The 27,823-nt window shown below is 41.7% G+C and overlaps 1 long non-coding RNA gene and 1 pseudogene across 2 annotated transcripts in view; one reads left to right on the top strand and one right to left on the bottom strand.

Moving 5' to 3' along the window:
- Positions 1 to 27,823, bottom strand: part of LOC309629909 (anaphase-promoting complex subunit 7 pseudogene) — a 176,951-nt pseudogene that overhangs the window by 141,102 nt on the left and 8,026 nt on the right. The gene's annotated exons all lie outside the window — the stretch shown is intronic.
- On the top strand, positions 10,377 to 21,884 carry LOC309629947. The gene is made up of 3 exons (XR_014245316.1): positions 10,377 to 10,667; positions 11,557 to 15,189; positions 17,496 to 21,884. It is a non-coding gene; the product is annotated as an uncharacterized lncRNA (long non-coding RNA).

Raw genomic sequence — 27,823 nt, 5'->3', positions numbered from 1 at the left:
ATGCACCCCTATGTTCATAGCAGCACTACTTACAATAGCCAAGACATGGAAGCTACCTAAATGTCCATCGATGGATGAATGGATAAAGAAGATGTGGTACATATATACAATGGAATATTACTCAGCCATAAAAAGAATGAAATAATGCCATTTACAGCAACATGGATGGACCTAGAAATTATCATACTCAGTGAAGTAAGTTAGACAGAGAAAGACAAATATCATATGATATCACTTATATGTGGAATCTTAAAAAATTATACAAATGAACTTATTTATAAAACAGAAACAGATTTCGAAAACAAATTTATGGTTACCAAAGGGGAAAGGTGTGTGGTGGGGGATAAATTAGGAGTTTGGGATTAACAGATATACCCTACTATATATAAAATAGATAAACAACAAGAACCTACTGTATAGCACAGGGAACTGTACTCAGTATGTTGTAGTAACCTATAATGGAAAAGAATACATACATACATATGTATGTATGTATGTGTAACTGAATCACTTTGCTGTATACTTGAAATTAACACAACATTGTAAATTAACTATATGTCAATGAAAAAAAAAAAAGAGCGTGTTCACTTTGTGAAAATTCACCAAGCTCTTCACTGACGACTTGTGCATTTTTCCAGATGTAGATTATACGTAAACATTCACTAAAAAAATCAAGCAAGGGCTTCCCTGGTGGCGCAGTGGTTGAGAATCTGCCTGCCAATGCAGGAGACACGGGTTCGAGCCCTGGTCTGGGAAGATCCCACATGCCACAGAGCGACTAGGCCCGTGAGCCACAACTACTGAGCCCGCGCGTCTGGAGCCTGTGCTCCACAACAGGAGAGGCCGCGATAATGAGAGGCCCGCGCACCGCGATGAAGAGTGGCCCCCGCTCTCCGCAACTGGAGAAAGCCCTCGCACAGAAACGAAGACCCAACGCAGCCATAAATAAATAAAATTTAAAAAAAAAAAAAAAACGTTTAAAAAAAAAACCCAAAAATTTCCAACATTTTCATTTCTTTGAAAATCCTCTTTCTTTCACTTTAGGCCTCTCTCTCATAAAAGGATATAGTCTCATAGCAAAATTATTTTAAGCTTTAATAACACTTTTCAGAGACTAGAAGAAGAGCTGAAAGATCTGAGTTCTAGTTTCCACTTAATTTTCCTATTGATTTCTGTGAACTGTGCATTAAGCACAGAATGTTACTGCCGCAAGATACTGCAGGGATCATCCAGTAAGTCTCCTCCAACACCTTCCTTCTCCATAATAGGGAAACCGAGGTCTAGAAAAATGAAGTGACTTACTCAGGGACATGTGTTCTTTAGTAATAAAATGGCATGGAAAAAAATTTCAAAATGAAAGTGGCAATGACAGTTTGTGGCCCAAAATCTTCCCTGATTTCTCCTTCTATTTAAGAATGAAAATATTACCGATAGGGAGAAGCAACTGGATCATTATATAAATACAGAACTTTATTTAATTTGCTCAATTTAGATAAGAGCTAATGCTCTCGTTTGGTTATTGTGAAACAAGATTCCCTTTTAATTGGCACTTACAAGATAGTTTCTCTTTGAGACTAAAAAAAAAAAGATGAAATAGGAGAGTGTAGGTTATGCTCCCATAACAAACAGCCCCCAAATCTCGGTAGTTTGAAACAGCTCAGGTGTATAATTATGCCACGTGTCTATCAAATGTCAGCAGGAGCTTTGTTTCACCTTTTCATGGTCCTCTGTCTGGAACTCAGGCTGAAAAGTAAGCCAGTCTCTGGATTGAGGCTGGTTGTGATGGCAGTGGGGAGAGAGAATGTATAAAGGCACACACTGGCTTTTAAACCTTCTGTCTGGAAGTGACACACACAACTTCCACATCTATCTCTGCATCAGAGCAAGTCTCCTGACCACTCCCAACCTCCCATTGCAGGGAAGTACAGTCCTATTGTGAGTCGGGAAGGAGGGAGAGCTGGAATATTTGGGAACAGCTCTAATAACTACCACAAGAAGCAACTGAAATTGTCCTCTATGGGAGTCCCACATTTCCTCGTGACTTTTACTGTAATCGCTGAGACCTATGCTATTTAAATATATGATGGAGTGAAGATAGATAAACTCTGCAGAAAGTAGAACATAGACATAAAAGGCAGCATTGGCAGGTGTAAAAAAAACTCTTTCAACTGTCATTGAAATGATTTTTATGAAAGACACAAAGTGGTTTCATCTGCCTTTCTGCAAATAATTTAGCGGCTGAATGATCAATACTCCTCTAAAGTGCCCAGGAACCATTTTGACCAGAGGCAACTAAATAAATGAATTGCCTTCCAGGGCTATAACATTAAACTTAAATGAAGGCAGCTTACATGGATGCAAACAAAGGTGTCCCCTGTGGTCATTGTAAGCATTAAACATCAACTAGGGGAGAGTGCTTTTAAGTAGAAAGGAAAAAAATTCATTTTGGGGGGGCTCTGATCTCTAATGTTAAATTTTTTAAAAAAAGAAAGAAAGAATTTGACAGGTAATAGTTTGTTTTGCATGACTTTCTCCTGTTTTTTTCTCTGCCCACAAACCTAACCATAAAGTCATCAGTACTGATAAGTTACTCACTCCTCAGCCTCTCTAAGCTGTCACTTTCCATGCTGAGTTTCAAGGGATATTGTCTTTGGTGAGTAGCAAATAAATATTGTATTAAAAAACATCTAGTTAAGACATGCATTTAAATGCACACTGGTCAAAAAGTAAAACTGGAATATAAGTAACAGTTTATTAAACACACACACACACACACACACACACACCACAATTTGTCTAGTTAGCAGGTGCCAACGCATGGTTTTTCTCCGGAATTAAATATCCTGTTTATGTGCTCTCACACTTCAAATGATGCCGAGTTCAAATACTTTCTTTACAACTTGAAAAAAATGTTAATACATATAATACATCCTTCTGGTACTTCTGTAGCAGGAATACTCTTGATGCTCTACAGTCATATTATTTGTTAGTTTCAATGTCCAAGTATTTGTGTGTATCATGGTATAAGGCCATACATGGACTTAATGGTTGCATCAGGGAATACAAATGATCTAGGTTATAAATGATCTTCCAATTTTTTAATTCTTAAAGAAAATTTTTAGGTGAAATTTTTTTTCAATGTGGAATATGAGAGTGAAAAAGTGATATTCAGATATGATTCTGGAATATTAAATAACATTTCAATGTTAACGGCTTCTAATAAAGATATAAATTTTGAGGACCACACCAAGGGTATGGGCTCTTGGAACAGAGGTCCAGGAAGGGCAGACAGTCAGGTGCAGATGGTAATTTACTGAGGCCAGGCCAAGGTGGGCCAGCAGATGGCGTGAAGAAAAGTGGTGGTCAGGAGGGCTAGGAGAGGAAACAAAATGTGAGACAGGGTCTTGCCTGCTGGGTCAGAGGCAGTGCAGATATATGAGAGCACGCCAGGGGACAAATTTCTCTGACACCCTCTGAAGGACTTCTATCTTTCCAACCTAAGGTCTCCTTGCTTGTTACGATCCCCAATAGAAGTTTAGTCCTTCTGGGACTGAATGTCAGCCTCATTCTTCTAAGAACTCTCTAGCTGGGGACAAAGGTTTTGCCTACTAGCCTGACTTAGGCCTCCAAGGGTGGTCTCCATATTCACATTTGTTACCTGAGTGCCCGAGCTTGGCACATATAGGTGCTTAAATATTTGTTGAATAAATGAATTTTGAATAAAAAAAACATGAGCAGGATGGAAAGTGGAGCAAACGGTGGTGGGCACATTCTCTTCATCTGATGGTCCCTCTTCAATAAATCATTCATTCCTGGTCTAGCACCAGGGCCCTTATGAGAACATCCCTAGCAAACAAGGCACCTTTCAGAGTTTCAGAAGGTTCATTCAGTCCTTTGCCTGGGTTCCTTCCTTTGCTGGCATTTCAACTTTAGTTCTGCTGAAATAACTTTCTAGGTCCAACATGGAGACACTCCTGCCTGGGGTGCCACGTCAGCAAATGGAATCTCAGATAACTTTCGTGTCCCTATAAATGCTCCACTCAACTGGAAACGTAATATATCCAGTCAGCCAATCCCCAAACACCAAGCCAACTCTGGGCCTTTTCACCCCAGATATCAATGGACTATGTGGTGGACTCTGTGGTACCAGCCAATCAGAGAGTTTCTGTTTTTCTTACTTGCTCTTTATTCTTTATCCTGTAAAAGCTTCCTGCTGTCCGCCTCATTTTGCAGTTCTACAAAAAAACACTGTCTGCTTCACAAAGTGTTAAATAAAGTTCGTTTCTATCACCTAAATTGTCTTCTTTAATCATTTTTAAACAGCTCTTACATACAAACTCAAAGTCCCTTCATTAACGTTCATCTATGCTACAAGGTAGTTAGATTAAAAATGTCAACACTCTCATGATACAGAAGGAAGCCCAAAGGTACAAGTATAATTTCATGGGGAGGAAGTGTGGAAGAAGAAGATTAGTAACCTCTTAAATTACATTGATCTTACTGTTGACTAGTGAAGAGTGAGGTACCTAATTTTGTAAATGCCAAAAGCAGCAGAAAAGCACCCATGTATAAATATATGGCCTTTCAAATAAATTTGACAATGATTGCATTTTGAAAACGTAGTAACTCTGGCCTCTCAGGGACAATACTCATCTTAAAACACCTAACTAAAATCTGGAGCAGATAAACACCTGAAGTTTGAAGCTGAACACCCTTAGGTTAATATTTTATATCACCAAGAAAATAATAACAAAAGGGACACTGATTTTTTTAAAACATTTTCAAATACTCCAAGCTTTAAGGTACACTTTTTTCCAAAGCACACATTGAAGACATCACAAACTAACATTAATATCTTCCTGCATTTATAACTATCCTTGCAAATTTATTGTGAGAACACTAATTGGGAAGCAGTATTTTCAAAATGTGTTTTAACATCTCTAGAAAAGCTTTTGTCCCCTTTGCTCTCTGGCCAACCGTGCACATCTTTATGTTCCTTCTGACTGGATTAATAGTGGATACAAACATGATATTTCTGGGATGGAGACAGCAGACCAAACCAAACCAAACCAAATTCATGTTGCCCTTAAACTTCCAGTTTCAAAAGGATTCACCAAAGTTCTCAGCAGCTGTCCTTACTTTGGCTGTACATTAAAATAGTCTGTGAAGCTTTAAAAAAAATACAGATACTCAGACCCCAATGGAGACCATCTGTAATCTTTGGAGTGTGGAGCCCAGAAATTTGCTTTATCAAAACTCCTATATGACTCTAATCCAGTGCTATGGTCTAAATGTTTTATCCCCCCCAAATACGTATGTTGAAATCCTAATGTCCAATCTGATGGTATTAGGAGGTGGGACCTTTGGGAGGTGAGTAGGTGAGAACACAAAGTTCTCATGGATGAGATTAATGCCCTTATAACCAAGGCCCGAGACAGCTGTCCTGCCCTTTCCACCATGTAAGTATACAAAGAGAAGTCTGCAACCTGGAAGAGAGTCCTCACCCAACCACGCTAGCACCTTCATCTTAGACTGCCAGCCTCCAGAACTGTGAGAAATAAAGATCTGTTGTTTATAAGCCACCTGGTCTGTGGTATTTTGTTACAGCAGCCCGCACAGACTAAGCCATCCAGCTGGGGTTGAGAACCCATCAGGCTACAACCATAGGAACTGAGAAGCTGATCTGATAATGTCTCTTACATCTAACTTTGTTTATTTAGAAGGCCCAAACATCAGTTAGCCTGGAAGTAATAGCTTGATGATGCTCCTCAAAGTTCTCATTTTCTTATCACCTTCATAATTTTTACCACATTCATGGATCTATCACGTGTCCTAGTCTTTAATTAAACTTTTTCTCTAAATTAAATTACATTCTTTTTTGAAGCTCCGAAAACATTTATTAAGTTAACTAAAGAAGTGTCATCAAAATCCACACTAATAGACAAGTTCTGTTGCAACTTAAAAGGGACTTTCCGGGCTTCCCTGGTGGCACAGTGGTTAAGAATCTGCCTGCCAATGCAGGGGATGCAGGTTCGAGCCCTGGTCTGGGAAGATCCCACATGCCGCGGAGCAGCTGGGCCCGTGAGCCACAACTACTGAGCCTGCGCGTCTGGAGCCTGTGCTCCGCAGCAAGAGAGGCCGCGATAGTGAGAGGCCCGCGCACCGCGATGAAGAGTGGCCCCCGCTTGCCGCAACTAGAGAAAGCCCTCGCACAGAAACGAAGACCCAACACAGTCAAAAATAGAAATAAATAAATTTTAAAAAAAATCATTTAAAAAAAAAAAAGGGACTTTCCGAAGTCTTTAGTGGCTTTGGAATTTTGTACTGAACATCATTGAAGTAAGTAAGTAGTCCACTGGGCTGGGCCTTTGTTTTAGGGGACCATTGACGGAAACCACCCACCTTGGCCAGGCACAATAATAACTGCTTGCACCTGTTGTCTCACAACAGGAGGTCCCGATAAGGAACACGGTGCTGCCTCGGAAAACTAACGGGGAGAATTTGGGAGGGGTCAGAAGGGGGGAGGAGACACCAGCCCAGCCTCCCAGAAACCCTCACCCTGGAATCCATCTTGGCTGAGAGATGCACAGGCGCCCCCAGGAAGGACCGTGAGTTAGACCAAATATGGGCACAAGCAAGATGATTGGCCAGAGACAACCTGGAAGGTAACCCCATTACCATAAAACCTGAGACTGCGAGCCACGGGGCAGAGCAGTTCTCCCGGGTTCCCTGACCCTGCTGCTCTCCCCTTGAGCACCTCTTTCCAATAAAGTCTTTTGCTTTGTCAGTATGTGTGTCTCCTCGGGTAATTCACTTCCAAGTGTTAAAGAGACCACTCTTGGGCCCTAGAAGCAGGTCCCCCCTCTTCTGGTAACATGTGGACTTTTTGGTTATATGGCCTCTAATGTAAACGTGTTTTGCTATAACTGGATTTGACCTCTTCCATATAAGAAGATCTAAATTTTAACGCAAAGTACTCTTGGGCCATGTTCTTTATGGCCGTTAGCACTGCTCACCTTGTTCTCATCTTTCTGACTGACAGCTCACACTGGCATCAAAGGTGAATTCACGAGAGTAGAGGTGAGATATTGTTAGGCAAGTCTTCTTCTGACGAACCTCAAGCATTGCTTCAAAATCAGTATCGTCTTCCATTTTCTCTACATGCCTGGGCAGGCTTTTGCGTCCCTGCGGCGCTTGTACTCCGAAAGAGGAGGGCGGCCACTGGCTGTTGCTACTGTTAAGTCTCTAGGCCCCAGGCCGTGGAACCGCACACCCCAAATTTTGGGCTCTGAGAGCGGACAGGCCCCAGTGAATCTAAAGGAAACAATGGGATCAGAGGAGCCGCATGAGAGTTCAGGACGGCAGCTTCGGCAGCTCAGGATACACCCCTGTGACAGCAGCAGCAAGCTCTCTCTGCGCAGAGCCCTCAGCACGGGCTCTCGCGAGAAGCTGCCTCCACTTCTAGTCTGGAGCTGCCGAAACCTCACGAGATCTAAGCATGGCCCCAGCGACCCTGGCCCGGTTCTCCCGCAATGACTGCGCCACGGACGTTCCCATCCCCCACTCAGAGAGGTACTTTTGACTCCCCACTCCAGACAGGCATCCACATCTCCTAAATTACATTTTAAAACCGAATGATAATTAAAAACAAAATTTTTTATTACAACTGTAAATAAATCAGTAGTATTTGCCATCAAGAGAAGGCAATGGGGGAGAAAAAAGAAAAGCAAAACCAAACACCCTTGTGTTATTCAAAGTAAGCCAGACACTGTTGTTTGCCTAAAGGTATCCAGACAGAGGTCTGCTCTCTGTTAACAAGGGATTGGAGAGTCTTGTTTAGTCACCTAGCACACTGACCCCTTGCCTCAGACCTAGGCCTAAGGCTTAGGGCTACTCTTGGCCATTAGGATTGTTCAGGAAAGGCCGTGTGAGCCAATTTGTGCTGATGAAACATGAGGAGGAAACTTCCTGGAGGCTTCTGGGAAAAACAGTTTTTTTCTCTCTTTTGAGAGACCCTGAAAGATAATGCATCTCTTCCTCTGGATGCTGACTGAGGCCAATGTTGAGTACAAATGCCCTCCCTGGAGCAGCCTCAGCCATGGGAAGAGCTACTGCCAGCCCAAGAGTGAGGCCAGATACTAGATGCCCCAGAGCCAGCTCAGCGGACCAGCCAGGACTCCTCCCTCCTGCCCTCTAGGCTATTTCAGGCCTTGAGAACATCCTGAGTTGGGTTTTCTGTTTTTAGCAACCGATCACATCCTAATACAGGGGAAACAGCAAGTGTTTAAAGATATACTGGCACCTGACAGAGACTTGAGGATTGGGAGAGAATGGTAAAGGAGCAATATCCGTATTGATTCAAGGTCGTCTAATGGCATGTATATCCATCAAATAAGGTTAACTTAATGGCATACAACCCTCACTTGGGAAGTATTTGTCCTAGGTCGGGAGAGATTGATGGCTTAACAGAAACAAAGCTTCAATAGGCTATGCTTGACTTTTGTTTACTTCTTGATAACTTTTCTCAATAAGAAAATCCAAAGTGCACGTTGCCAGCTGCACTTCAACTCCCATAGGAGTCTTTGAAAGTGTGGGCTGGGGATGGGGGAAGAATAACTTATCAAAATAGTGTCTGTGCCTCTGGCATTAAGCATGGAGCTCTCTGAGCATTTCCTAAGTCATATCCTTTAATATAATCATTTTATTTGGGGGAATCTAATCTTAAAAGTAGAAAAAAACTATGCAGAAATATTTTAAATTTCTATATATTTTATAATAATGAAGTGATCTAAATGCCCAGCAGTAGGAGAAGATTAGGTAAATTATAGTACATCCACTTGGTGGCATATTAGACTACTAATTACAATGATGTTTCCACTAACAATACAATGCCATATAACCACTTCTCTATTAAATTGGTCGGTGGAATATGCAGAAAGAAATATTGTACAGTATTTTTTAAACCTTTTGACCACAACCCAGAATAAAGAGTTAACTGAAAAAAAAAAAAAATGCCCAATCTAAAAGTGGCTAGCTATGTTTTATTCAGGGACCTTACTGAGGACTGTAATTGGGGAGGCAGCCTCTCAGATAGCTCTGAGGGACTGTTCCAAAGAGGTAAGGGAGGAGCCGGGATATAAAGGAGTTTTTGCAGGGGGCAGCGGGGGGCGGGGTGGGGACAGTAGTGGAACATCAAAAGATCACTGCTAATCACAAAACGCAGACATCTCAAGTTAATGATTTTAGTGCTTTTCTACCTATGGGAAGATGAAAGAGTCTGGGCTCATTGAAACTATTCCTTTGATATGCATCTGAACTATCTAGGGTCAGTATCCTGTTTTTCCTCCATCCTGAGTCCTGAACTCCCGGCAGGGCGCATCGTGGTTGGCGGTGGTGCCCTGGCTGATGGCTTGATGGCAGCCAACGTTTGTTGTTTACTGGAATGACAGACAACCCTCTCTGTCCACACAGTTCATTTTGCCTCTTAACCCAGGACATCTTATACATACTTTTATTACTAACACAACGGCTGCAGGAAACCACGCTTGCCAATGCTGGGTGTCATGCATTTTGGCATTTTATATAAGTTTCCACTGGGTCTTTTCCAGTTCTAGTTAGACCCACCACATGGGTTTCATCACCAGTGACGGCTCGTGACCCTTCACGGATTGAGCATGATCCCAAAGATGGAAAAAGAACAAATGACAAAAACGTATGTCTAGAAAACATGCTTGGGGAGAACGAGCCAAACTGTCAACAGGCTTGCAACTCCAAGGGATTTATTTATATTTTCCAATTTGTCTCTAATAAACTTTACTACTTTTTATAATAGAGATAATATTGCCATAGTAATTCTTAAGTTGTTCCCAAGGCTTCTCCTCTCCAAGCTAAGTAATCTCAGTTCCTCGCAATCCAATAAATTCACTTTATACCTCCTGATAAACTCCTGAGACCAAAGACAGGGGTGGCAGCCAGAGCCACAGGCAGCTTGTGAACCTGAACCACACCCTGAACAGCTCTGGGCTTTAGCACTTCCTGACTCAGTGCCCCACGTGACCACTGCTGAATTATGTACACTTTAATGAGGAGATTGATGTCACAGTTATCTGAATCCTTGACTTCTCCTTTCCTTCCTTTCTTCCAGCACAATCTTATTGAGTGCCTGTTATGTTCCAAATACTATTCTAAAGCTATATAAAAATATGTTTGTATTTTTCAGTTTTTCTATAATGAGCATGGATTTCTTCCATAGTTAGAAAAAAATACACATTGTTTTAAAGGAAGACCTTAAGACATAGATCTTGCCTTCAGGGTGCCCACAGCCCAGGAAAGAAGCAGTCAGGTAAACAAATATGTCAGTATGGGACTTACCTCAGTCCCTTGCACACCTCCTGCTCTGGCCAGAAAGTGGCTCCTCTGAGAAGCTTTTAATTATTAGGGGCAAAGGGGTTTGTCTTTCTCCTTGCCCAGGACACCGTGAAATTCGTCTGACTCCCATCTCTGCCCCCACTCCTTATATCTCCATTTCCATTTGCTGGTTGAGAGAGAGAGAAAGAGCAAATATGGAGAGAAGAAAGAGAGAGAGGAGGGAGAGAGAGGCACCTAGCCCGGCCAGAGCTGTTTGGATCTGAGGTGGATTGTACCTTGGCCGTAAACATCTGACTGAGGTTAGTGTTGGGGGAATCCTGTGGTGCTGGGAACACCTTGTAACTTTGCACCCTTCTGAGCTTGAACAGTGTAACGCAGGCTAGGTGGTCCATCAGAGTTTATTTCCCTGGTTTTCCAAGTGTGTCGTGGATGGCCTGGCTGGTGACCTCTGGAGGAAAGAGACAGCGGCTCCATGTTGGTCTGGCATCAATGACTGCAGCCAGATCTTTCTGGTTATTTTCAGGTTTTCTCAGTTAATGAGTAATGTTCTGATGGTAGCTTCTCTTCAGGACATTAACTTCTGATTCTGGTATTTCCCCGAAGAGGTTCAAACAAGTTCGCAGACAGCAAGCTGGATAAGTCACTAGAGAAAACTGCGTAAGACTCTTAAATCTATGCTCCAATGGCCGCTGCTCCTGGAGAGTAATTGATTTATCACCATCTTGTTGAAGGAAGTGTCTGTTTTCCAACATGGGCGGCCTGTCAAAATGTAATATAACGCCAGGGGCAACTCCAGTCAGTCAGGGATATTTTAACTCAGCAATTCCTTAACCTTTTGGACTCTTGCTGTAATCAGAAAAATTTCCCCTCAGCATATTCTTTTAATAATCCCTTGGACACAGTCGTGGCAGATTGTGACATGTCTAACCATCACAGACTGCCCGGCCTGAGTGTTCACACAGCGTATGTCCGCCTTCCAGGGCCACGGTTCTGCTGAATCGTGTTCTTCTGATATTTGTGGGGCTGCTCAGGGAAACAAGAGGTGTCCGGGAGGCTGGGAGGCAGGTTTCAGGGTTCTGGAAAACCTGGCGAAAAACATTTCTCTCCAGTGCCTCTTTTGTTTGCACCTCATGATAAATATTCCTTTGGCCGTTTTATAAACAGACTGCTAAAATGTCACCTTTTTAGAAGTGTGAGCGGCTCGTTGCAGAGGACTGCTGGGAGTCAAGCAGACCAGGGGCAGGAGGTGCCTTGGCCTGAGTTGGCGATTTGACAACAAGCAGGCTGTTTGTCTGAAGAGTTGGCCAGGACTGGAAAATTTCAAGGTACCATCTTTCACGCAGACAGAAAAAACAAAACAAAACAAAAACAAAAAACCCTGCTGATCCTCTGAAAGTCAAACAGGGGTTTCTGGGTGCATTTCCGTCTGTCTCCATGAATGTCTCTCCGTCCTGTGTGTGAGAAGCATGGAGGACAGAGCAGCAAAGGTAGTCTTAGAACCTGGAACAGGAGGGCCCAGCTGGTCTAGAAAGGGGGTAACCCCACTCTCCTCCCCCAGCCTTGTCTCTCTTAGGAGCAATAAACAATAGCTCATGGAATGAAGCAGACAGATAAAATGGGGTATTTACCAACCCAAACAGCCGGTCTGTAGAGTGCGAATGAATTAGGTCATCTTGATAATACATTTGGGATCCCCAGAAGCTGAATATATTGTGAGACAAAGGAGCATATTATTTGAATTCACGCTTGTTCGATTACTGCAGAAATTAGTTGTAACTGGTTTCAGGCCCATCCAGCCCAGAGAGAAGATGGAGCCTGTCCTGGTTCACTCATTAGCACACCATTGATGGAATTCCATCTGAATTCCAGAAATTCCCCGGAGACTCATAAAATATACCTTAGTTGCTATACAGGACACGTTGGAAACCGGGAAAATAAAAGTCTTAATCTGTAAACTGAGGAAAAATACTGGACGCCTCAGGAAAGGAAAATGCCCAGGACTTTCTAAGCTAATGGGAGCTGGTCCTCCAGACCGAAAGCCTGTTTCCATTCAGTGGCTCCCAAGGCCTTATGTTTAGCAGGCCCAGATTTTTCTCAGCTCAACGGAGCAATGCTTGTTGACAGACACACCTGCTTTACATTTGAATGGTTCCGATGCAGCAGTTTTTCACTGGAAGCTTACAGATTATAGTCACAACCCATTGCCTCCCATTGGTAATGAATGATTTAAGAGCGGTGCTGTCCCATACAGTGACCAGCGGCCACATTAAGGACTTGCAATGTGACTAAGTCCCAGCTGACATGTGCTGGAGGAGTACAATACACACCCGGTTTCAAAGACTCAGGACACACCTGAAAATGTTGCCTAACTCAGTGACGTCTTATATCGATTACATGTTGAGGTGATAATGTTTTGGAAAGAGTGAATCAGGTAAAGTATATTATTAAAATTAGTTTCACCTGTTTCTTTTAATCCTTTTTAATGAGGCTCTTAAAAAATTTAAAGTCACTTATGTGCATTGTAACGGATAGCACAGTGTTAATGGTTTCATTTTAAGTGTGTAAAGAGTCATCAGCTCCATTTCCCACACCCCGTCAAAAATCTTCTTTTGGTCTAATTTTGAAGTCCTTTTAGTGAAACACCAAGCTTTTTTTGTTGCCAGAATTAGTGACAACTTTCAAAATCCAGTGGCTTTTAAAATGGGCAATGACTACTCAGTAGATGTGCACTAGGAAACCAGGAAAGAAACATTGGTCAAAGGGACAGTCCCACAAAGATGTTTACAGTCAAACGTTACATTTTCTTCACCAACCTCTTTCCACTTCTCCACCTGCCATCACCCCAACAATGCACAAAATGGAGGTTTGTCTGAGCCCCACTGCACAGGTCTGACACAAACAAATAATTGTCTAAGAGTTATACCAAAATTTTACATACCAATAGGGCTGGATTCCTTTCAGACATAAAATACTATGAGCAAAAGGAACACGGGAATTAGTAAAGAGACTCTAAACCTGGAGGCAATGGAAGGACATGATATCCATGAAATCCTGCAAGTATCCAGCCATTCACAGCCATCTCTCTCTGAGGAGATAGTGTCAGCACCTAAGAAAGGTCAGATTCCAAAATTTCTGCCTAGATAAATTCATTTTAATGCTCTTTACATATTATCGCTCCGTCAAGCTCAGAGGTACATGAGAAAGAGCCTATGAAGAAGTTGAACCAGAAGGATACTGTATTCAAGAACCAAGATGCAGATTTGGGGAAAGTGAGGGATTAAGTGAAAGTCTGCTAACTGAAAAGTGAGACCTTGGAAGTTCCCAGCCCCGTACTCCAGGAAGTCAAGGGAAGCTTATAAATACCACCAAGCTGGAGATCAGAGGATCTTCTCTGGAGAAACTGAACCACCACAGAATAAAGATATCCAGAAATTGCCTTTTTTAGGGTCGCTGTGAAAAAGCCAGATGGCCATACAATTGCCCCACAGTAAAGCCCACCAACCAACAAGCTCCATTCAAACACACAGTGTAGCTTAAGCTGAATTACAATATCAAAGGATGACAGCCTTTTAAGGAAAGCCTCTGGTATGAAAAGGAAAAATCAAAATTAAATATGAAGCCAAAAGTTAGAGGAAAAAGAGAGGATACAAAAAAACAGAATAAAACTTTAAATCCAGAAAGAGAGAATAGAAAAAGAAAATACTGGAAAGGAAATTATATATTAAAAACTAATAATAATATAAGAAAACTTATCAGAACTGAAGGACATGAGTTTTCAGATTGTAAAGGTCTAAGGAATGAATGAAAAAGAGCTATGTATCAAGGCCCATCACAAAATTAAGGGTCTCCAATGCTAAATAGAGGCACTCTAAATCTTCCAGAGAGAAAGCATGTCACATATAAGAATTGGAGGTCAGAATGACATCAGATGTCTCAATCACAGCATTTAAAAATAAAAGACAATAAAGCAAGTTCAAAATTTTGATGGAAAATTATTTTCAACCAGGAATTCTATACTCACGCAAATTAGTATCTTAATATGAGGATAAACTAAGGACATTTCAGACATGTTGTCTCAAAAATTTACTTTTGATGCTTCTCAGAAGCTACTAAAGGAAATGCTTCATTAGAATGAGAGAGTAAACCAAGAAAAGAAGAAGACATGGGGTCCAGGAAACAGGGGAACAGGGAGAGAAGAGAAAGAGAGAAGAGAGGACTCTGAAAGAAATATGCCTGGGAGGAAAATGGATTGGATGGACGGACTATGTATCAGGTTTGACAAAGTGGGGCATTGTACTGAGAAATGTCTTACAGAGCTATTTGAGGTATGGGAAGAGGTGTGGGAAGACCTAGCTAGTAAACAAATGAAATGAACAAACAGAAAAAGAGACACTTAATAACTCCAGATAAAGCAAGTTTGTAAAGGAAAGTTGTGTGTGTGTACTATAATTGGGATTTACCTGCATCTAGTAGATAAGGGGATAAAAGAATGAGGGGCCTAAGAGAGACAGAATCCCATTTATTATAACAATGTCTAATATCATTATCCTTGATTCTGGGAAGGAGAATTAAGGGAGAAGGAAGCATGAGTAACTAGGCAGAAGGTGATGTCACTTGCTGAGACAGAGAGCAATGGAAAATAAGCAGATATGGGGAATGGGGAAGCACTAGTTTGTCTGCTTAATTTTGGACGTGTTGCATTTGAGGTGCTTATAGGACATGCAGGTGGAGATGTTGAGCAGGAAGGGATATACTGGATATACTGGTCTGGAGCTCAGAAGAGAGGACCAGGCTGAGGACATCTAACTGAAGGTGGTATGGGTATGTAGATGGTAAATGACACTGCTGACGTTACCTGGGTAGGGGATGTAAGGTGAGAAGAAAATAGGGTCTAGGAACAATTCCTGAAGAATGACACAACATCAGGGTGAGAGAAGGGGAATGCATCTGGCAAAGGAGATTGGGAAGGGAGGTAGGAGAGGTAGAGAGTGTGAGAGTGTGGCTTCTTCATGGAAACCAGAAGACTTCCGGACCTAATATGAGGGTAGACCCCACTCCCCATAATATGTTCTTTTCTAGTTGTACTTTCCTTCCTGTACTATAATGAGATGAAAATTTATGCAATCTTTTCATTTGTTCATCGAATAAATATTAAATGAGCACCTACTATGTGCCAAAACTGTTCTAGGATGTAGATACAGCAGGTACAAAACAGACAAGGCCTGTGTTTTCATGAAGTTTATCTTCTAGGGGGGATTAACTGGTGGAGATAATAAGGAAGGAGGAGAGGAAGGGAGTGGTCAAGGGTGTGCAATGCTTGTAAGGAGTCAAGAACAACGAGGACTGAAGAGCAGCCACAGGGTTTAACCACATGGAGCTGAGTTCACAGGAAACATTAGTGTGGGGGACAGAAACCAGACCAGAAGGGCTAAGGAACAAATGATGAACCCATCAAGAGAGGAAATGTGGACAACTCCTGAGGGAAGAATGAGCAAGAAGGGTGGGAATAGAACAGTGCCTGCATGTATCTTCTTACGGGGAAGACTTCAGTCAGGAGTGATTGCTACATGTTTGACAGATGACAGGAAGGATCCAGTTTTGAGAATAAGATTGAAAAAGTAGAAAAAAATAAGGGCAGATGCTGAGTAACATGAAATTTCTTAGAAAAGGGGTGGAGGGAGGGACCAGAATGCATTTAGAGATTTGCCTCTGAAAGCAGAAGGGACTTCTTCCATCATATTAGAGTGGCAGAGATTTAAGGAAAATGGTGAAATTCAAATAGCAGTGACAGAAAGTGTGTTTGGAGATGTGAAACATGTGCATGTTTTATTCCCTGACCTTGAGGGAGGGGCATTCATTGTCTCAGGAGGAACAAAAGAGGAAGAGAATGAGAAAGGCAGGTGGAAGTCAACAAGAGCATTCAAGCAAAGGCACTGGAAGGAGAGGAGGCTGAGGGCCAGAGATGGGACGCTTGAATCACTGAATTTAAAAGATTTGTGCGCAGGGATGGGTGAGCTGGAGTCTAGGGAAAGATCATTGGAAATAAAGTTCAGGAAGTGCGTGGCCGAGGAACTGAATGATCCTGCAGGGTGGTGCTCGTGTGGCCAGGAGGATGGGAGGAGATGGAGTGGAGAGGAGGGCGGGGCCAGGGTCCTCAGTGCCAACGCCTTTAGGTGACTGGCCTGGTTCCTGAGAAGTGAGACTCCACTCAGGGACTAAAAGGGGAAGAGGTGAATCCCTGAACAAAAATCTTGGCAGTCAGAAGAAGGTGTAATGCATCCTGGGAGGAAATCCCCAAATGTTGGCCATGGGTTATTGACTGTGGTCCTAGGTAGACGCTCTGTGTGAGACCAGCCTGCCTCATGGGACCAGCCCTGGAGTTGAGCCCTGGGACTTGTTGCTCCCTTCTACCGTAAAGCCCCACGTTTTTCACTTACATGGTACTTCACAGTTTAAACAGTTCACCCAGAGGCCTGGGTGTTGTGTCAACAGTGGCTTCTGTCTTTCGACAAAAGCCACAGGTCTCAAGCAGTGTTTGGGGCAGGTCAGGCTTGTGTTCCCTTAAGCTGCAGGCAGAGGGATGCAGCCCTGACATTTAGAACAGTGTTTCTGAATAGTGCTGTAGCTTATACCAGAATCACCCGGAGGCATGTGACAACGTGGATCGCTAGGTCCCGCTCGCACCCAGAATTTCTGTTTCAGAGAGTCAGGGGTGGGGTAGGAGAATTTGCATGCCTAACAGGTTCCCAGACGCTGCTGCTGATCTGGGGACCATGTTTTGAGAACCACTGGTGTTGAGCACTGTTTCTAAATTCTGGCTGCACTTTGGAATCACCTGGGGAAATTAAAAAACTCATGTGGTCTGGAGTGAGGCTTGAAAATCAGGAATTTTCAAAGCTCCCCGGATGATTACAAGGTACAGTGAGTGTTGAGAGCCCCCGGTTTAGAGTATGGGCCCTGCCTGAGAAAAGCACATGGGACAATTGATTTCTTCCACTCTTCAAGCAGCCATAGATAATTACTTAAGCTATTTGGACATTCACTTTCCAAGAGATAGTTCATATAATGAACTACCATATCTGGGATTTATTTCCTTATTTGACTTTGTGATTTTTTTTTTTTTCCAGATCATCATAGAGTGTGCTTTTCTAGTGCAGAGGGGATTGTGATATTTGTTTATCTGATAAAGATGAATCTGCAAATTAAAGGGACATTGGAAAATGTGGTATATTTCATTTCATTAATGGAAGTGACATGGCTCATTAAGTCCCACCAGTAAGTTTCCACTTGAAAACTGTGTAACTTCCTGGTCAGGCTTGTGGGGCTTTGTGTCCTTGAAAAACACATTTCACTCCAAGAATTTATAATTTGGAACCCACAGAACTTGCTTCTAGGTTGTCTGCTTTAAGGAGCTAATAGCAACCTGGACAAAAGTGCTATGCAGTGGTTTTTGCACTCAGGAAGCCATCATTTTTTTTTTTTTTTCCTATTTCTCAGTTGATGTATACTTGGCTAATTAGTGCTCTGCTGTTGACCAGTTATAGCTCCTTCTCTAGGGTCCATGATTCTGGAAGTTTAGAGTTGTGGCCAAGTTATAATGAGGTCCTTCCAGTATTCTTATAATCAAATTACATTAAACAAACTTCAAGGGCTAACTCCAGATTCCTCAGCACTTTTTTTCTTTCTTTCTTTTTTTTTTTTTTTAAAGCCTCCAGTGTAACGTTGTAAAACCTGTTTGCGGTGCTCTTGAGGAGTATGGATTTTGGAGTCTGAATAGCAGGGTTTAGTTCCTAGCTAAAGCACTTTACTTTTAGGATAAATTACATAACTTCCCTGAGTTCTCATTTCCTTATCTGTAAAATGGGAATATTAAATGACCTGGCTTAACTACTTCACAAGTTATTGTATCAAAAGACACCACGCGTGGGAACGCTTTCTGTAAACTGTGAAACAAAATACAAATGTTAATTGATGGATTTCTACCACAGTGATCACAGAATGTAAAATTCTGGAAAGTGGGTTTTTAGGGACAATTGAGGCTTCAGTGTAAATATTTTCATTTCAATTAGAGTGGAAACAAACACACTCTCCTCCTGTGTTCAGCGATCCTGGGACCAGACCAAATAATTTACCTGCTTGCTCCAGGAAGTATTTGCTCCTGGAAAAGAAGACTGGGAGCCAGTGAAAATGACTTACTTACCAAGCGTTAACAACTCGCCCATCAAGACTCTTTAAGACCCTGTCCTGCCTGTGCCCAACAACCCAAAGCTATTGTGTTGTAAACTCTGCCCAATCCGTTTCCTGCCTTCCAAGGCTTTTATCCCCAAGTCATTTATCCCTCTTAAAATCCTCTAAATATCCCCCCCTTGAGTTTCCCCTTTTGAGACACAGTCTTGTCTGTCAAGGTGATGTTCTCTCTTATTACAATAAAGCTAAGTAAAGCTTAGTTTTTCCTAATTAACAGGTTTTTCTGGTTAAAAAAAAGGAAGTTGACACTATTGTTGAAAATCTCTCTATCTGTATATATGTATGTCTATATATATATGTATATCTCTCTCTCTCTATATATATATATATGTAGTATTCCAACTTTCTTCCATAGCAGGGATGGCTTAGTATGAAGAACATAAAGGAATTTAATCTATTTCCAGATGCTATTCAGTGCCCTAGATGATCTTATAGATGATTGATTTTTCATCTAAATGCATTGTCCGCAAAACAATGATTCCAAACCTCTGGATAGTTGAGCCTTGGTGAAATGAGAGCAGAATGGTGTAGGATTCAAAGCTGGCTGACTCAGAATATCTGGGACTGGAGCCCAGAAATAAGATAATTCAAGTTCCATGGGGCTTCTGCTGCTCAACCAGGGCTGAGATATTTGGTGTAATGTATTATTAATTATGCAGAGTTGAGGTTCTCAAACCCCGATGTACATAAAAAATCTTCTGAGGAGCTTATTAAAAATGCAGATTCCAGAGCCCCATCCCCAGAGATTCTAATTCATAGGAATAGGGTGGAGCCCCAGAATCCATATGCTGATTAAGCATCTATAGTCTTCTATAGCTAATATTTTGAGAAGTGCTGATTGATGTAGGGGAAGTAATATTCTCAGAGCGGCAGGAAACTGTTTATGATTAAAGTCTTTAGATAATAGCAAATAATGAGATACCATTTCCTGAAATAACACTTTTTTATTCCGGGCTTTATTTTCCTCATCTGCAAAATGGGATTGATAAGATTTATTAACCATAAGACGTGCCCATTTTTCTCTGTGGCAGGACCCTGACTAAAATCTGCATAATGAAAGAACAATTGACAAATTTATTAATTAAGATCCTGTTTTGAACTATATTGTGTTAACATTGCTAAACTTCTTTAAATTCAATGTGTTGCCTTGAATAAAATACCCATTCTCTAGGAATACGTCAAGGTATGTATAGGTTTCTCAAATATATTTGATTTTTGTTCATCTTGGAATTTGAACTTAACCAGTGTTTTCATAAGTTCACAAGTAGCATACAAATTCTTAAGTTAACAAACAATTGAGCTACTAAAAATGCCAAGTACTATAGGATATGAGTAGAAGAGATGTGACAAGGGTGTAATAATTATAAAATAAGAACCATAACAAATAAACAACAAAAAAGTTATGGGTCCAAAGGAGAGGGGACAATTACAGGAGAAGATGGCACCTGTAAAAAGTGAAAATTATGGTATGTGAATTATATCTCAATAAGTCTCTTATTAAAATGCATATTTGGACCCCAATACCATTTCTGGATATATATCCAAAGGAGTTGAAATCAGGATCTCAAAGAGGTATATGCACTCCCATGTCCATTGCAGCACTATTCACAATAGCTGAGATACAGAAATAACCGAAACGTCCATCAACAAATGAATGGATAAAGAAAATATGGTATGTTCATGCAATGGAATACTATTTAGCCTTGAAAAACAAAAGAAGGAAATCCTATTATATGTGACAACATAAATGAACCCGGAGGATATTATGCTAAGTGATAAAAGCCAGAAGGACAAACACTGTATGATTCCACTTATAAGAGGCATCTAAAATAATCAAATTCATAGAAGTAGAGAATAAAATGGTGGTTGCCAGGGGTTGGGGAAGGGGAAAATGGGGAGTTGTTCAATTAGTATAAAGTTTCAGTTATGGAAGGTGAATAAGTTATAGCAATCTACTGAAAAGCATTGTGCCTATAGTTAAGAATACTGTATTGTGCACTTAAAAATGTGTTGAGGATGGATTTCATGTTGTGTTCTTACAATGACAACAACAATAACAACAACAAAGAGGTACAAGGAAACTATTGGAGATGGTATGTCTATTACCTTGACTGCAACAAGTGTTTCACAAGTGTATGCATATTAAATTGTATACAATTTATTAAATTGTATACATTAAATTCATTAAGCTGTATACATTAAATACGTGCAGTTTTTGTATATCAATTATACCAAAATAAAACTGTTAAAAATGAATATTTGGGAAAGTATAATAAAATACAACAACCAAGATAGAAGTTTATTTGTTTCCTATATAAAACAAGCCCCAAGATAGTCAATTCAGGACTGATGTGGTGCTCCATGGGGTCAGGGAACCAGGCTCTGTCTTCCTCAGCATGTGGCTTCCATCCATGGTTTAAGATGGCTACTTGAGTTTCAGCCACCACTTCTGCATCCCAGCCAGCAGGAAGGAAGAAGGGGAGGGCAAAAAAGGTATGGGTCTTTTCCCTAAGGTATTTCCCAGAGGTTGCACACATCACATCTTACATCTAATTGGCAGAATTAAGTCACATGGCTCCCTAACTAAAAGGGAGGCTGGGAAATGTAGTCTTTATTCAGAACAGCCCTGTGTCTGGCTAATATTCAGTAGGAAAAGATTGTCTCTTATTAAGAAGGAGGGAGAGGACAAATTGACAATCTCTGACACATGGACATTCTGTAGAGGGCCTTGAATATCATGTTAGAATAGTTTGTACTTAATTTTTCAAGCAATTTGGAGACAGTAGCTTATTTTGAGGCAAAAAGCAACATTATTTTAGGGATATAATCAATCTCTGGCAGTGATGTGTAAGATGGATCGAAATGAGGAAAAACTAGAAGTAGGGAGGCCAATTAGATGATCACATTAGACAAGCAAGAGGTAATGTAATGTGGACAGATTAGGACAGCAGTGGGAGGACTAGGGCAGAGACACTCAACTGAAAGAAAAGAACCAGAGAATTTGACAACTGAATTTATCATGCATATGGGCAAGGAGGTGAGAGAGATTGCCAAAGTTTGATCATGACTTCTCAGAATGGGGGTTCAAAAACTCAAATGTCTACAGGGATCCCAAGGGTCCAATAGATAAGTAATTGAGCAAAATGTACTCCCACCTCCCCAAAAGAAGGCAAGGAAGTAGGTGGGGGTCTTCTGGGTGCCGAGCATCAGGAAAGCAGTTTAGGCCCATGGAGGCATGTAGCTCAGATTCTGAACACGACTGTTAAGTACCCTGTTAAGGAAGTATAAAATACCAGACTGTGACTATGTAATCACTTCTACCCTCAGCCCCTAAGATGGGTATTAATTATATAATAAAGCCAGCATTTTTTTTTTTGGCCACACTGTAGGGCATGCAAGGTCTTAGTTCCCCAACCTGGGATCGAACCCATGCCCCTTGCAGTGGAAGCACAGAGTCTTAACCACTGGACCACCAGGGAAGTCCCCAAAGCCAGCATTTCTAAATGCCCTAAAAATACATAAGAGATAACATTTATGTACAGTTTTGTGGTTTTTAAAGTACTTTTTTAAAAATCCATTTAATTACTCCCTTAAATGTAATTTCCATTTCACGTGTGAGAAGACTGGGAAATAGTCACGTTGGATAACAGTCAACCTGGTGGGAAGGGTTGAGACCAAGATCCTAATCAAGGTCTTCCTACCTCCTAATCCCAAGGTCTCCCACCTTTGCTACATGAATGAGCAGGAAAATGGACATTTCTAGATTGTGTGTGTGTGTGTGTGTGCGCGCACACTGTGCACTGTGGTTATTGCAAAGAACTGAGAATGCCCCCAAGTGATCTGGGAATCATGATTAACTTGTCATGTTAGAAGAACTGTTCCAGTGTAGATGGGTAGCCAGTGTTCACTGTGATATGAGAGCTGTCTCTCCAGCTGGGACACTGAGCCCTGGTGATGTCTCTAACCTTCCTAAATCACTTGTACATATTCTCTTGGTTGATGTGACAACTGTCTCCTCTTGTTGCTACTGATTTATGCAGGTGCTTGTTGCTACTGATTTTTCATGGTGTTCACTGAACTGGCTGAGACTCTGGATTGGCTCATGGCCAATCTATGTTTTCTTAAACTCTTCCTATCTAAACTCACAAAGAAATAAACCATGCTTTGAGCTTCATTAAGAGAATTAAAACTCTGCTAACCTAGAATAAAATATATCTGGTAAGTATAGAAAAGATGAAGTGTGCTGCAGTTATTGATATCATGAGGAATTTGGGAACAACCCAAATATCTCATAGTAGGGCCTTATGTGTCCTATTTATTTATCGTTATGAGCAAATAATGATAGATCTACCCAATGAAATGTTATTTATTCATTGAAAACTGGTAGTTATAAAGACTACATAGTTGGGCTTCCCTGGTGGCGCAGTGGTTGAGAATCTGCCTGCTACTGCAGGGGACACGGGTTCGAGCCCTGGTCTGGGAAGATCCCACATGCCGCAGAGCAACTAGGCCCGTGAGCCACAATTACTGAGCCTGCGCTTTTGGAGCCTGTGCTCCGCAACAAGAGAGGCCGCGACAGTGAGAGGCCCGCGCACCGCGATGAAGAGTGGCCCCCGCTCGTCGCAACTAGCGAAAGCCCTCACAGAAACGAAGACCCAACACAGCCAAAAATAAATAAATAAATAAATTTATAAAAAATAAATAAATAAAGACTACATAGCCACACAAAACAATATATTATATAATGAGGGGGGACGAAGCAGTTAAGAAATTGAATGTGCCCTGAAGTTTTTATCATGTGAAGAGGATCAGGATATGCCACCCCACAATATGCCACTTTAGCATAGTATTGCTATGAGCCGAAGGCAATAAAAAGCAGCAATACAGAAAGAGCTCTCTGCCCTTCCTTTATTTGCCTAAAAGCAGGATATAAATTTTGCTTTGTGAAGATGTTCCCCCTCCTCGCTCCTGGACCAGGAGGAGAACAACCATTATCACGGGAGACAGAAAGTCGGCCCTGAGATGGGTCTGCACAAACAAATCTTACTGAAATAACTTATCTTCCATTAGTTTCCCCATATATTTACTTTCTTACAATTTACCACTGCCAGGAGCCCCACCCCCTTTTCCTTTGTCTTGCACTTCCCTACAAATTTATCACCCTTTGTTAAAATGGTATATTTGCCCCAAATTCTAACCACCCCTCGGAGTCACTCACTACTGGGTTCTCCAGCGTGTATGAGCATTGCACACATAAATAAACTCTGTTTTATTTTCCTGTTAATCTGTCCTTTTAATTTGCAGAGCCCCAGACACTAAACATAAGAGGGTAGAGGAGAAACTTTTTCTTCCTCCACACACGTTAAATAAAAAGGAAAATGGCAGAAAGGAAATATACCAGCATGCTAATATTGGTTATGTAACATTCGTAGCACATTCAAACAGAAAAAAGTCTTGTCAAAGCAACATTTTGTGAGGACTGCAAATTAACTGAACACCAGCATCTCTACTGTTACAAACAGATTTGGTTTAGGTGTTGATCAGTAATAATACCTGGAGGGGTACTTTTAGGGCTTGATAAGGAGAACAGAACTTGAGAATGACTGAACCCAGGCTATGAAGCAAGAAATATACACAGTTTTACAAGAGAGTTTACAAAAGCATGATGATGAGTCAGGTTCTGAAGTCAGATTATTTACTATTTGCAAGTTACTTAAACTTTTTGTGCCGCAATTTCCTCTTCTTTAAAATAGAGATAACAGTAACTTCCTGCTGTTGCTGAGGATTAAGTAATACTGCCTGTATATGGTAAGTACTCAGTATAAACTACTAGAAACATTTTGATAATGATTCTCTTTCTTTTCTTGCTAAGAAAATGTTGATAATCCTTAGCCATGTGTAGCAAAAGAATGGCTGTATCAAGTGTTTGGCAACTTGATTGCCCCCCCCTCCCCCACCCTGTTTGATAACCTGGGTGACATAGCCCTGGAAGTTTCTCTCTCTGGTCTGGGAGATCTGTGGTCTCTCCTTTGCGTGGAAAATTAACTCTATGTGTGGGGTCCAAAATGAAGATGATTTCCACAAGTGGGCAGAAAAACAGACACCATGATATTTCCTATGAGACTCTGTCATATGCTCTTTCCCACTCTGCAGCACACAAGGGTATTACAGCTTTGACACGCACCCTGCATCACGTTAGGCATGAATAGTGGGTGGGATGGAAGGGCTACGGGTGAGTCAAATGCAGGAGGCAGAAAGTGTCAGGGGACAAAATAGAACGATGGACAAGCAGTCATGCCTTGTGACCTTGGGCAAATGGATTCACTCTGACCCTTAGTTCCTCTCCAGGTAAAATGAGGGGACACGGCTGGGTAGATTCCTTCTACCACTAACATTCTATGAGTCATTGCACCCCTCCCAGCAACCAATTCTTCTGAAAAGACAGAGGAAACACTGCAGGTCCTGATAGGCCTCCACTGACTCATGTTATCCCAGGCAGATTGCAATGTCCCTCAAACCTTTTCTTTACCAGTTAGTCTGAGTAATACTCAAGGCTGAATTTAGGCTGGAGTTGGGAACAGAGGACCTGAGCTCCCACTTGTACAGACTGGGCACTCTTCATTTATTGGTTGTCTTCGTTGTCCTGGGCAGTTGCTGCCTCATCTCTGAGAGACTTTCATGCTGTTAACTCTGCCTCTTTCTTTCTCCCAGCACCCTGCGGAATTGTGCTGGCTGATTTCTCCATTTACTTTTCATAAGTTCAGTTTGCTTTTGGCTTTAACTTGGAGTTTTGGTGCTGAAAGAAAGGAGACAGTATTTCCTCCACCCAGAGCTATATTTTCAGGGCACAGCTGCCTAGACCCATGAGAAATAAGAGGAGGGGGAACTCCCTGGTGGCCCAGTTCTTAGGGCCCCACACTTCCAGTGCAGGGGGCCTGGGTTCGCCCCCTGGTCGAGTCCACAAGCTACACAGCCAAAAAAAACCAAGAGGTAGCTATGAGATTGAGATCATGGGCAAATCCCACGCGGCTCCCTCCTGGTGGGAGAAGAACCCAGTGAGAATTTAATCTCTGGAAGGTGGAGTCCGAAGAGTTTTGTGGGTGGATGCTGTGTGCTGGTGTCTTATCAGCGATGGGTTGAAGAGAGAGCTCTTTTCTGGGTGATGGGTGGAGCTGCCCATCAGCTGTCTTGCTCAACTCCCAAGTTCCTGTGACTGACTGCCTGCGGTCTGGAAGAGGCCTTAATCTTTGACTGATGGGATGTTGGAACTAGAGGGTCCCCGAGAGCTGTTGGGCAGTGTGACCCTGAAGGCCTGTTTGGTGCTACCCTGGAAAACTGTAACACCAATACTGATGCAGAACTCACTGTGGGAGGCCTTCTAGGTGGATTAGGGACCTTGTCATTTCATATTCATGTTGTGTGATCAGTACACATACACCCACAGACTCGTGTGCAAAGCAGGTGACTGGAGAGTGGATGGCCTTTTTACCAAGGCATTTGAAATATTCTCTCCAGGACAGCAAATAGCAGTCTGGAAATAATAGCTATGTGTACACAGTATTTATTGAGCTCCTATGATATGCCAGGTACTTAATAAGGATTATATCATTTAATGTTCACTGTAATCTCATCAGGATGGGGCCACTTTTATCCACATTTTGTGGATGGGAAAACAGAGGCCTAGAAAATTTAAATAACTTTTCCAAACTCACCAAGCTACTAAGTAGCGAAAACAGAATTTTAATAGAAGTAGTCAGTCTATGGAACCCCTGCACCTGTCAAGAAAACTGAGTTGCTTCCCCACATGTGATCTCTGTCCCAGTGACATGGTTAACACCATTTATTCTACAATAAATTTCGTTCATTATAGATGAAGAATCAGGACTTTTGGAACCTTACTGCCTGGATTCAAATCCTGTTTTGCCATCTATTGATTGTTGTAATGTTGGACGAGTTTCTTAATCTCTGTGCCTTCATTTCCTCACCTATGAAATGGAGATAATAAGAGTGCCAAGTTGATGGGTTGTTGTGAGGATTAAGTGAGAGAACACAGGTAAAGCTCTTGGAACATAATAAGTGCTAGCCCTTCTTATCATATGTTAACTATTTATTTTATGACAAACTGATATACTGATATATTTACGAATTTTCTACTGTATACCAGGTACTAGGTTCTTAGATGTAGGCAGAGGAGAGGGACAGGATCTTGTGGTTAAAGAGATAGGTTATGGGAAGGGGGAGACAGATATTTAAACCACTTATGATATAAACTGTTATAATCCACAGTGGTTCACTAAGAAAGGAGTGACAGGCAGGAGATAAAGCTACAGAGGAAGGTTTGGGGCCATATACGGCAGGACAAGGAAATCTTCTGTGCTAACGGGTTGGGACTTCATCCTGTGTAGGCAACCAAGGAGCTGGGGCATCTTACAAACAGGGGATGGCACAATCATTTAGGAGCTTTACTAACCTCTGTCTGAGCCCTGTTTAACCAGATATGAGCATAAGAAAAGATCCAACAGGAGAGGAGTAGTTCTTACGAAACTTCTCTGCCAGATATTTAAAAATTCTGTTTGGAAGCTGATCTGTAAATTTTATATAAGAAGATTCATTGCACAAAAAAAGGACTTCAAATATTTTATATCCTGATCCCATTTGCAGAGTGCAAATGACTCTCATTGACTTAATATATTTGGTACCCACTAGCAGGTATAAAGCAATGCTGTATAAATAGGAACGTAACCCATGCTGCCAGGGGCTCCTCTTGTCAGGCAAGGATGACAGTGTATTCTCTTAAGAATATTAGATAATGCACGAGGCAGTTCCCTCACTCGGTATGCCAGAGGATGTTTGAGTTGGGGACATAATCTCCAGGGAACAGGAATAATTTTAAGAGTCAAAACTAGGGTTGGCTGGTTTTTACAGCAGTACACCCAACCTGTTTCACCAGTTCCAGTCTGCATGGCTGATTACGTGACTAGCATGACCAGCCAGGTTTTCTTTGCCATGTGTGCCCGGCTCCAGCACAAGGAGCTAAAGGAAGTGGAAAAACCCCAGGTTAACAATGAAATAGCCAAGGATGCGAGCAAGGATTCAGCATAAAATTGTTCATTACAGTGTTGATTATAGTAGTAAGAATGCCCACCAATTAGTAAAGTGTTTAAAAAATATTATAGAACACTCTGTAACGCTCACTACTATGATTATT

The sequence above is a fragment of the Balaenoptera borealis genome (genome assembly GCF_965194805.1).
Source record: "Balaenoptera borealis genome assembly, chromosome: 5".
In the NCBI taxonomy this organism is placed as follows: Eukaryota; Metazoa; Chordata; class Mammalia; order Artiodactyla; family Balaenopteridae; genus Balaenoptera; species Balaenoptera borealis.
The sequence above is the reverse complement of the archived record's forward strand: the minus strand, read 5'-3'. Positions and strand labels throughout refer to the sequence as shown.